The sequence below is a fragment of the Phaseolus vulgaris genome, chromosome 3, assembly GCF_051622355.1.
Source record: "Phaseolus vulgaris cultivar YP4 chromosome 3, ASM5162235v1, whole genome shotgun sequence".
Lineage (NCBI taxonomy): Eukaryota > Viridiplantae > Streptophyta > Magnoliopsida > Fabales > Fabaceae > Phaseolus > Phaseolus vulgaris.
Genome location: NC_143500.1, coordinates 6,111,791 through 6,124,330, shown reverse-complemented (window position 1 = coordinate 6,124,330; position 12,540 = coordinate 6,111,791).

The following is a 12,540-nucleotide window of genomic DNA, read 5'->3' as shown; positions in this document are numbered from 1 at the left end:
CAAACCTTCAACTGAGTTAAAAAAAGATTTAAAAAAATCCAAAATTCCCTCATTAAAACTATCTTTATTTTTATGACACCAACCATCGCTATGCATATACTATCCAAACCAAGATTCACGAAACATTACAAAACTACTGGAAAAAGATTTTACTAATTGAGAGATTTTACTAATTCAATATATTGGACATACTATTTAGTTAATTATATATAGGTCATAAGTGAGGGAATCCTTATGATCCAAGTTAGGGTTGTTCACACGAACCAACCAAAATGTCATTATTGTATCATCATTTTATATTCTTGCTTTTCAGTTCCGTAGCATGACTAATCACTTAGATGTGATGTGAATAGTGTTTAAAGGTAGGTAGGTTTGAATCGAATTCAAATGAAAATAAACTTTCATCCTTCAATTTTTATTAATTTAATTCTTTTAACATTTTTACACAGTTTAATTATCCAATTCGATTAACAGTTGGTTGTTTCTATTGTCAATCTGATTCTTTATTGTGAAAATGTATGAAATTATATACGGGGAGAAATAAAAAAGAAAAAACACATTCTTTTTTAATTTACACTCTATCTCGCCATTAAAATATATTTTGTTGTAATTGGTTTATATAAATTAAATAGTAACAAAAAATATATTGTATCATAAAACATCCTTCAATTCACATGCTTCATTTGTTTAGAGTTTACTGAAATTGTAATATCATATCTAATACTTACAATAAATCATCATTTAAATTAATTTTTGGTATTTGTCTAGTATCACTATTAATTAGTAAATTATTTCTTAGTCATGTATTATTTCACAAAGTTCACTTTTAATATTTAGTTGGTATTTTAAAATTGTTTTATGATAGTTTAACATTTATAAAAAAAATGTATTATCTTAGAATTGTTAGGAAACATTGAATAAACAATATTTTACTATATCACGTTACTATTCTTCTGAATAATAGTAGGGTCTCTCTCTTGTGGAAATACTTAAAAGAGGTATAGGGTTTGGAGGATTGGGGAAGGAGTTTTGAAGATACTATCACGTGAAGAGGGAATTTTTTTCTGGGAGGATAACTGGGCGGGTTGTGGGCGTTAAAAAGGGTTTACCCGAGACTCTTCTCCCTAAGCTCTCTCAAAGACACTAAGGTGTCCGAGCTTGGGATTTGGAATAATGGTGTTTGGGTGTGGAAGGTAGCTTGGAGAAGGAGTCTCTTCGATTGGGAAAAGCCTTTGGTGAGCCTTTTTTTCTAGGTTTTTCAAGAGTTGTGTTCTATATTGGGAGAGGCAGATAGGTCGGTTTGGAATGATGGGGAGTTCCTAGTTTATACGGTCAAATCGGCCTATAATTGTTTAAAGAGGTCTTCTGAAGGGGAGAATGTGTCAGTGTACAAAATTTTTTTGGAGGTGAAAAGTCATACCTTCTACTCTTGTCTCTGCTTGGAGGGTGTTGGATAATAAGATTGTCACCAGGGTCAATTTGGAAAAGCGGGGGATCACGGTTGAAAGTCTGTGGTGTAGTTTATGTGGGGTGGAGAAGGAGTCTTGTCGTCACTTGTTTTTTGATTGTAGAATAGTTTGGAAATTATGGAGTCAATGCTTTGCTTGGCTTGGGGTGTCGTTCGTGTCTCACAACGAACCAATGTTAAACTTTCTTCAGCTTAGGGTGTGTAACGCTTCCGACACAGTGAATGATGTTTGGGGAGTAGTCTGGATTACAGTAGTTAGCGAGGTTTGGAAGCACAGGAACAAATTCATTTTCAAAGGGAGAGCGGTCGATAATGTGGAAATGTTTGTTGTGATTCAGTTAAGGTATGGTCTTGGCTAACTTCCAAGTCACACTCTGTTCTCTTCTCTTATTCTGATCGGTGTCTTGACCCTTTGGTTTGCATGAGGATGGTTCGATAAACTGCCTTGTTGGGTAGCTATGTAGGTGGTTTCCGAGGTTTGTTATGGGTTTTTGAGTTGTTAGATGGAGTTTTTTTTTTCTTTTTTTTTGGGGTCCATTTTTTTTGGGAGATCAAGGTTTCTTTTTCTATATAAGAGTTGAACCACTCCTGAAGTGATTCGTATTTATTTATTTTTTATTGCTGATAAAAAAAAACATGACTATTCTCCTGAACGAGTAGTTCACCCAGAAAATCTTATGACTTCCACATCAACACTTCTTACAAGGTAGTGAAGTAGAGATCAAAACATGGTGTCGACTCAATCACGAACGTTGTTAGAGTCGGTCCAAGCCACTTTACTGTGAACTAACCAAAAATATAAATTATTGTGTCGGTTATGCGCCATTTAAGCAACACAACTGGAGTTAAAAAAAATTAAATATAATTAGAAAATGTCTAGTTTGTACATACTAGGATTTAGCCAACGCAAAGAAGTAGCTTAGAGATGTTAGGGCTTGAATGTCACAAGATTTTACGTGAGGGGTGCAAGGGCTTAGCTGACGCTAGTTAAGTCTTATACTGCCACAACCGTCTCATTTCTCCACTCAGCCATTTTCCCAACTTTCCCAACCTTCCTCTGCTGAAATCCTTGTAGCTCGTACATGTTATTCTTCCCCCTATTCTTGGTGCCTCAATTCCCAAGTGCTTTCGTTGTTGTGGTGAGTTCATGTGGAGGTTGTAGTTTTCATCTTGCAAGATTGTAGTTGGCTCAACTAGTGTCGAGGTTGTGGGTTTCAAATACGTAGTGATTCGGTGAGTTTGTTCCTGGTTCCGATGACTTTATTGTTGAGTTCGTGTTTAACTTTTATTCTTATGAGTTTGGATTGTGGTTTTGGATTCAACTAGTTCATTCTTAGTTTTTTACGGTTATATGTTTGGATTCTATTTGTTTAATTTCTTTTATGACCAAAATCCCAAGCCTACTAGCTTAGAAATAGTCTTTGTAATTTCTTTGTTCCTTCACTAGTGGTAAATACAATCTTTTTGAGATAATGTTCTTTAATTGAGTCAAATGGATATCCATATATTAACTTCAACTAATGAATAAGGCTTTCAGCTAATGAATAAGGCTTTCTTATCATTCAAAAGTGGTGTTGTGTCGGTTAACAAGTTGATGAGGTGAACTTCTTGGAGAGATACAGAGGGAATAAGATAATGTTTGTTGGGGACTCCATAAGCAACAACATGTGGCAATCTCTAATTTATTTGCTTCACAATCAAGTTATGCCTTATCAACACCCACAAAACATCTCTATGTGTTCTCAATTCTAGTAGTTTTCTTTATTTCAATTTTGGTTAAAGAGAAATTTTGAGCTTGGGTAATTGTTTGATTCATCAGATTATTGGTGGTCGAATTATTTAACTCCCACTTCTTTTACTCGGCAAGCGGACTGAGTTAGCTGTAGTACCACTGAGAATTGTCGTATCCACATGGAATTAATGTTTATTACAGTAAATATATTTTTCAAAATGAGTAATTAGAGGTTGATTTCATATATGTTATAAATAAATATTATAATAATAATACTATGATATTTAGATCGAGAGGTGAAGTTATATAAATAACTGAAGTAAAGGGATAACAATATAACACACATGTTGTGATTGAAAGAGCTTTGTGAACCCCCTTATTATTTATCAATACTCTGTTTATTCAAACTCCATGTTCCTTATGGCCAAACCAAATTGATTCCTCATGCAAGGTTATTTAGAAAAGTAAGTCACTATTATGGCTTATTTCTACATTAAGATGGAACAAGTCACCATAGTCTCAGCTCCATGCTCTACGACCATTGAATCCTATGGCTGGTTGAATAATACTATGTGTTTAATGCCTATTGTATTACTATCAATTGGAAGGCCAATCTCCATAAGGTAGTGACTTTGTCAACCAGTGGCAAAGTATGTTGTCATGAAAAAAGTCGTGAAAGAAGCTTTGTGACTTAAGGGTCTAGCTAAGGAGTTGAAGGTGTAGGACAAAGTTATAACAGTCTATTATCATAATGGTAATGCCATACAATTTTCAAAGAACCAAGTTTATCATGACCAAATGAAACATATTGATATGAAGATGCATTTCATGAAATCGCCTCTCAGCCTCATTCATGTTCTATGGACAATCAATGGTCATTTCTCACCATTGATCATTAAGAACACTACCAAACCTAATAAAATGTGAATTTTAAAGAGAAACAAAGTCAAACATAAACAACAAAAACTTAAGGAATATCACATTGTCATTCAATCCCAACAGGGTAAACTTAACAACTCATAATAAGATCTTACCGTGAGAGTTCAAGTATAAGAAGTTAAAGAACAACAAACATGGATCCTTTGAATGTTGTAAGTCAACTTAGGCTTCAAGATCCTTTCCTCCAGAGACTTCTCTAGGCCAGCTTAGACTTTCTTATAATTTATCTCTTAGTGTTAACAATAGAAAATGGTAGCAATAATCACAAGAAAACATCTATATGTTTAACGTGAGAAGACTCTCACAATATGAGCCGTAAAAACTCACAATTATAAGTCAGTCAATTAAGCTCCACTAAGATTAAATATGAATACGAGAAATTCATATGAAATACACAAATAAATCCTCACACCCAACTAATATATCAAAGAAACAAATAAGAAAACCTAAATCAAAATAACTAAACAAAACTAATTTTTATTGTTACCACATTAAACTTTTAATTTGATCTAACAATAACAAAGTAAAAATAATTTTAATAAAGTTGCTCAATAAATATTCAAATTAATTTTTCTCTTTTCTTTCTCTCTCTCTCTCCAAAACTCATTAATACTTTTTACCAAGAAAATCTCCAAACACTTAAGTTATAGCATTTTTTCTTATATGTATAAGGATAATTGGTAAAGACATGGTGGACTCTACCCAAAAGGTACAAATTGCGTTCAGATAATTCAATTAATAATCCAAAATATTGTTTGAAATGTTGTCCCCACACAATTATTTTTCATACCAGTAGATATTTTTCAATGAAAACATTCTTGTTCCACACCTAGACTGAACTGAGTATGTACGACAAAGTCTTTCATTCGAATATGTATTGCAACTGCAACATCTATATGATTGGTTCCAATTCTACATAATATTTATTGTTCGTAACAAACTTTATTGGCCATAGAAAATAAGTAATTATTTCATATTTTTAATATATTTTAAAATGTGCGTTACTTTAATTTTAAAAAAATAATATAACTAGAACAATTATATTAAAATATTATAAATTAATAATTAATGAATTAAATGAAGTTATTCTTTGATCATATATTTAGATAAAGTTGTAAATATCAGGTTAGGTTCCATAAATGTGAGGAAGGTTCATAATGAAGCCAAGATGTAGCCGTTGCAGTAAAAATTGGTCACTGCATTAGTCAAATAGTCTACGAAAGAGGAGACAAACGAACAACTAACTACTATTACTGCTTTCTGGTTTTCAACGACTTTTTTAAATGTTGAAAAAATGAAGAAAAAAAAGCTATTTACAAAGTAAATTAATCGATATGGTAGTAACAAATATTAAAAAATAAGTTAAATTAATATACATGTTTATGAATTATTTAACAATTTTTAATTGGATTATTGGATTATTTTTCTCTTCAATTGAGTTTTTTTAAATTTGTATTTGCTTTTTAATTATGTTATATTGTCAACTCCCTTGAGAAAATTAATGGTAGAAAGCTAATTAGATAACAAATATAAATCCAGAGACCCAAATGGAAAAAAAAAAATTTTAGAAATCTTTGAGTAATTTTAAAAACAAAAACATACAAAAAAAGTATCACTTAATTGAAGAGTGTATTTAAAAGGAATGTATTGGGTGTGTTCAAACAAAACCTTTAAGAGAAAACCAAAGTGCATTAATAATAGTCTAAATGTGAAAGAATATTAATATAGAGAGGTCATAAATTAAACAAAAAATTTCAATTGAGTCAAGACATGCATTTATTTTATTTTATCAAGTCTATTTCTTTATCAATTTAATTAAAAATTGTCAAAAGTATTTTAAAGAGGGAGTTGTGCATTTATTTAACCAAAAAATGATTGTATGAGAATATTCCTTCATCATATATGATATGAGAAATGAGGAAGTAAGATTTATTTGGTACTACAATGGACCCTCTTAACCTATATCCATTCATTGACAAGTTATTTCTTAAATTGATTAATTAAAGTTAGATAATTTTTAAATTTTACATAAAAAGTATGAATTTGAAATTATTCATCTCTTTTTTTTATATAAATTTTTTTCATGTTAAATAAACTATGCTACTTGACTTAAAGTTATGTTTCTTCTCTTTTTAGGTTTTACTCACCTTATTTTTTTAACTAAGATGTTATTGGTTTTCTATTTACATCAAAAATATTTTTTTTCAAAGTTGGTTAGAATTTATTCGACGTTAAAAAATGTGTTTGCCCTCACAATATCATATGTAACTCTGCCAAACATTGCATACATAATTCTTTTATTATTTTTTCCTCAATTTGACATTTATACATAATATATATATATATATATATAATTAATGACCTTTTATAACGACCTCTTATAATATGTATATAGAAAAACATCTTCCTTTAAAATCACGACATTAAAGAAAAAATTCAGTTTAACTTTTGAGTGACTCCAAATTCAAAATACTTTTTATATTCTGCATGAGAAAAGAGTTAATATCTCCTATTTTGGTAATAATTATTTATTTTCATTACATTTTATTATATTTTTAATTTTTAAATTAAATATATTTTAATTATTTAGAAAAGATTCTTAATTGTTAATGAAAATATTATTTTTGGGATCTAAATTTCAGATAAATGATTGTTCAAAACACAAAATTACTGTGAAACAAACCTCCTCTGTTAAATTAGTTTTTTAAATCTTATAAATCACAATATATATAAGGTTGGTTTCTAGTATTAACTCATTAAACCTTTTTTATTTTGGTATTTAATTCATTAAATCATATATATATATATATATAAACTATAATATCGTGAAATATGTACACTAAGTCAAATTAATTAATTAATTAGTAACCCTAAATGCTTCCCTCATTTCCACTCATTCAGCTCAAAACTTGATCTGGTTTCAAAGTCATAGTCATTCATATAGCTTTCAGAGGGTAATGCAAGCTGTGTAACCCTAACTCACTCTTATCCATTACTAGAGTTGTATCACCACCTTCACATGGCCCAAGCACCATCATGAGCTTCTCCATTGCTACCCTATAGCATAATGACCTAGGAAACATACCTCCAAATCTGATGGCTTCATCCATTTTGTTGGTGAGACAAAGAAAACAAATATTTTTTTTTTATCATGAATGAATTAAATTATTTAGATTATTTGAGAATACTTTAATCCGTATATAAAAAATTAGATAGTTATATTTCACAAAGATCAAAATAAGAGTTAACCTCTTGTTTAAAAACTTAAAACTTATTCCTATATATCTAGTTACAAGAAAATCATTAAATAACAATCAAATTTAAAAACAAAAAATAATTACTCACTATATTGACTAAATTAGATACTAGACTCTAAAAAAATATTGGTATATAGAATGGTTTCTATTATTAATAAAAAAAATTATAAAATGTAGTGGATATGATTCGAAACCAGGTTCCTTCAATGACCAAAAAACTTTAACAAATACACCAAACAAATTCTTTAGTATTATTATGATTTATATTATACTTATTATTATTAATAATATGAATAATATTAATAATATGAATAATATTAATAATATGAATAATATTAATAATATGAATAATATTAATAATATGAATAATATTAATAATATGAATAATATTAATAATATGAATAATATTAATAATATGAATAATATTAATAATATGAATAATCTATACCTATATATAAAGAGGATTCCCCTCTTAACTGCTTTTAATTTTTGTTCCTATTTTATCCTTGCTTAATATTTTGTTTTATCAATTTATTTTGGTTATTTGGATATTTTGGATTCTCCACTTTAACTGCTCTAAATTGTTTTCCTATTTTATCCTTACTTAATATTTTGTTTTATCAATTTATTTTGGTTATTTGGACATTTTATAATTTTAGAAGTTAATAAAATAGTTTTTTAATTTTATTTTATTTGTTCACTACTTAACTGACAGAAAAGTAGAGAGATTTGTACGATAATTTATTTTTGTTCTCACTTAACTCGCAGGAGAGTGGAGAAATGGGTTACTTTTCTTTTTAAAACTAATATTCTTCTTTATTAAATAAGCGTTTTTTAATTTTAAAATTTTATTTTATTTGTTCTCGGGGCAGGAGAGTGGAGAGATTGATACATTTTATTAGAGAATAGTGGAGAGAGAGGGGTGAAATGTGGGTTTATGCACGATTACTTTTTTTAGGCAAAAAATATTATATATAAGAAAACTATGAGAGAGGAAGAATATAGAAACATCTTAAAACTATTGTCTGATGCTATTTGATATTCTTTCTACAGAGTCCCAAGTGCGCGCAAATTCAATTTTGGTATTCTTTTAATAAATTCAATTTTTGGTGCGTTTTCTTTCATATTTCTCAAGGAAGGAGATAGAGAAGAAGAAATCGTGAAGTTCCAAGCTGTGATGCTCAGCGTGAGCAAACGCCTTCATTGTTGATCCTTCCAACATCTAAATGCAAGCGCACACAGTCTCACAGTCTTCCTTGGCTGCCACTATGCCTCCCGCCTCCTCAAAATTCTAATTTTGAGATTCTGAAACAGTGTATTACCATTCCTCTTCACATTTCATCACAGCCTCGTCAATGCTTCAAAAACTCTAATTTTTAGATTATGAAATGTGTATTGTTAATTTTTTTTCATATTTCATCTCTTTTATTTATCTTATTTTGCTTTTCCTATTTCTTTAATATATACATTTTATTTTATTTTTTCCAATAGAGATATTTAGTTTATTTTATAAATTAATAACTTCAATTTCTTTACTCATTAAGAATCACATTATTAAAATAATATTACATTTGATTTATTGTGATAAAAAAATATAATTATTTAATTATTTTAAACATATTTAATTAATATATATATATATATATATATATATATATATTACCTATATATAAAGGGGATTCCCCTCTTAACTGCTCTTAATTTTTTTTCTTATTTTATCCTTATATTAATATTTAATTTTATTATTGTATTATGGTCATTGTGTCATTTCTTATTCCCCTCTTAACTGTTCTTAATTTTTTTTTTCATTTTATCCTTACTTAATAATTTATTTTGGTTATTTGGACATTTTATAATTTCAAAAATTAATAAAATAATTTTTTAATTTTTTAATTTATTTTATTTGTTATTATTTAACTGAAGAGTGGAGAGGATGGAGAGAGTGGAGAGAGTGAGGAGATTGATTAGTTACTTTTTTTTATTTTAAAGATCTTCTTCTCTATTAAATAAAAAAAATTTAAAGATATTTGTAATATTTTGTGCACCACTTTAGCAGGAGAGTGAAGATTTGGTACGTTACTTTTCTGATTTAAACTGATATTTTTTTTTATTAAAATTGATTTAAGAAACAAATTTTATAATTCTCCACTACACATAACCCACATATCCTACTTTCCATTTTCTCTCTCCTATATAGGTACCTACTTCCCACTCTCTCTCCATTACTCTTTAACTTCTCAATTTAATGTTATTAAGAGAAATTGCTTTTGAAAAATAAAAAAAAATACTAAAGAAATAAAAAATGCGGATACACAGGTTAGTAGGAGAGTGAAGATTTGGTACGTTACTTTTCTGATTTAAACTGATATTTTTCTTTTTATTAAAATTGATTTAAGAAACAGATTTTATGATTCTCCATTACACATAACCCACATATCCTACTTTCCACTTTTTCTCTCCTATATAAGTACTTACTCCTCACTTCCTCTCTCCACTACTCTTTAACTTCTCATTTTAATATTATTAAGAGAAATTGTTTTTGAAAAATAAAAAAATACTAAAGAAATAAAAAAGCGGATACACAGGCACACGTCAGTATAAATATTAAGGGATTCTCCTCTTTAACAACTCTTAATTTTTTCCCTATTTTATCCTTATATAAATATTTCATTATATTATGGACATTGTTGTCATTTCTTATTTTCTCTAAAATATGTAATATATGTGGAGGAACAATTTTAAATTGAAATAGAGGTTGAAGACGGTTTTGAATTGAAAAAATGGTTACTTTTCAAACAGTTGCATAGAAAGAAGAATGTCTCTTCAAATTTGAGAGAAAGAAAAATATTAGTGGAAATACTGGAGAAGAATAATACTGGAGAATAACGGTTTTGAATTGCAAAAGTGGTTAATGTGTGTGATATTCTTAGGAAATAAAATTTTTAAAGAATAAAACACTTAGAATGATGATCAATTACTCGCATTGGTTAAGGCAATTCACACAAAATATAATAATTTTACATAATAATATAAGAAATGAGGATACACAGGTGCGTGAGCGCTTGTGTTCCCGCTAGTATTAATAATATGAATAATATTAATAATATGAATAATCTATACCTATATATAAAGGGGATTCCTCTTCTAACTGTCATATAATATTATTTCAATTTTATTCTTAGATTTATATTTTATTTCATTATTTTAAAAATTTAAAAATATATTATTTCATTTTTTTAACAGTTTTAAATGTATAACAGAAATATATAACAGAAGAGATAACATTATTTTTAAAAATCAAAATTAAATATATCTTTTTCTCCCATTATTTTCTCTCATCAAACGATCTTTTCGTTTTCATATTCAAATTCATATTCAAAATATGAGAAGTCATTCTTACGTTCCACGACCACGAACCCAGGAACCCAACCAGTAAGTGTTGTCTTTCAATTATAAAATAGAAGATGAAATTGCAAATAGAAGATGAAATTGCAATGTATGAATTTACTTTTATTTTTTATTTATTGATAATAATATTATTCTTATTGTGCTAATACATAAAACATTGAAAAGGAAAGAACGTACCGCTGCAATTGTCAGGTTGAGTGCCATGGCGATAATGGATTCCGACTCAACGTCGAGTGTGGAACGGATGACCGTAGTAACGAAGTCGGCGATTTTGATTGACTCACCGCAGACATAGGCAAGGAGAGAGTTGTTCGATGGGCCACCGGTGTAGAATTGTGGGAGAGTGGATTCATAATGGTAGTTGATTTTCAATTACAAGGATTCCATTTAGAAACTGTTGCCACTGTAAAATCCTTCAGGTTTCAGATTTTTTCAAACTTTTTAAATTTGAAACTTTTCAAAATTTTAAATTTTCAAAATTTTTAAATTTTAAATTTGCGAAATTTTTAAATTTCAAAAAATTTCAAACCCTAAAGTAAAACACTTCAAAAAATTTAAAATTTAAATTTTAAAAATTCTTAAATTTTCAAAAATTTAAAATTTTTTAAACCCAAAAAATCTTTAAATTTTAAAATTTCGAAATTTTCATATTTCAGAATTTTCAAATTTCGAAATTTTGAATTTTAATTTTTTTTAAATTTTCAAATTTTAAAATTTAAATATAAACTGAAGGCTTTATAAACCCATCAAATATCTTTTTCGTTTTCTATTTTCTTATTCAAAATATTAGTCGTAATTTTGTTTCAAGAACCACGAAATCAAATCAACCAGTAAGTAGTGTTTTTCAATGGCTTCTACACAGTTGACTCTTGCAAATTCGTAAGTATGTATATAATTATTGATTTGTGTTTCTTATAATAATTATCAAAACCATTCCATTAACAAGATTCTCCATTTTTTGTTTCGTGAACATTTATAACTCTCTCAAATTAATCTTTTGGTCTCATTACCTTTTCTCTCTCTTATTTTCTCTCTATTCTTTGTATCTCTTTTCTTCCTTAATCTCTTTTAATTTTATTATATGCGATTTGCAGTTTGAAGAACTTTCACGCGTTATGGCCTGAGATTTGCAAGCTATTGTGGGATGCACCATTGCCCTAGCCACCACTATGGACAACCCGAATCTCATTCTTTCTCAAGATTTTTGTGCTGAACAAGATGACCTACTTTGTGATTTTCGGAAATTCTCATAAACCAAAACGGTGCTTAATGAATTGGAAGAGATTTACAAACCTTTCTACCCTCATGTTCATAACAACCCTCAGCCCATCATTTCATGTTTCCAACCTATCCCTCATAAAAATGTCAAAGAACTCAAACTATCAAGAAGCATCTAAATGCAGAAGAAGGTAAGTCATTCATCCAACTGAAATTGAAAATTGATGGTACATGTATAATTTTGTTTTGTTACATTAAAAGTCAACCTCTTATGTAATATCATCAAGAATGAGGGTGGTGAAGCATATGACCGCGGCAGACACAAAAAGGGTAGTTTTGAATTTAAATTTTAGGCAATTTTGGTATTCACTCTCTTATCTCCCCAGAGTCAACTTTTCCTATCCATGTTACAAAGACTCATGGGAATGTGGAAAAATCATAAACCAATTAATGGTGACACTTTACTCAATTTTTACTAATAATGTGTAAATAATAATATTATTTATTCAATTTTACTA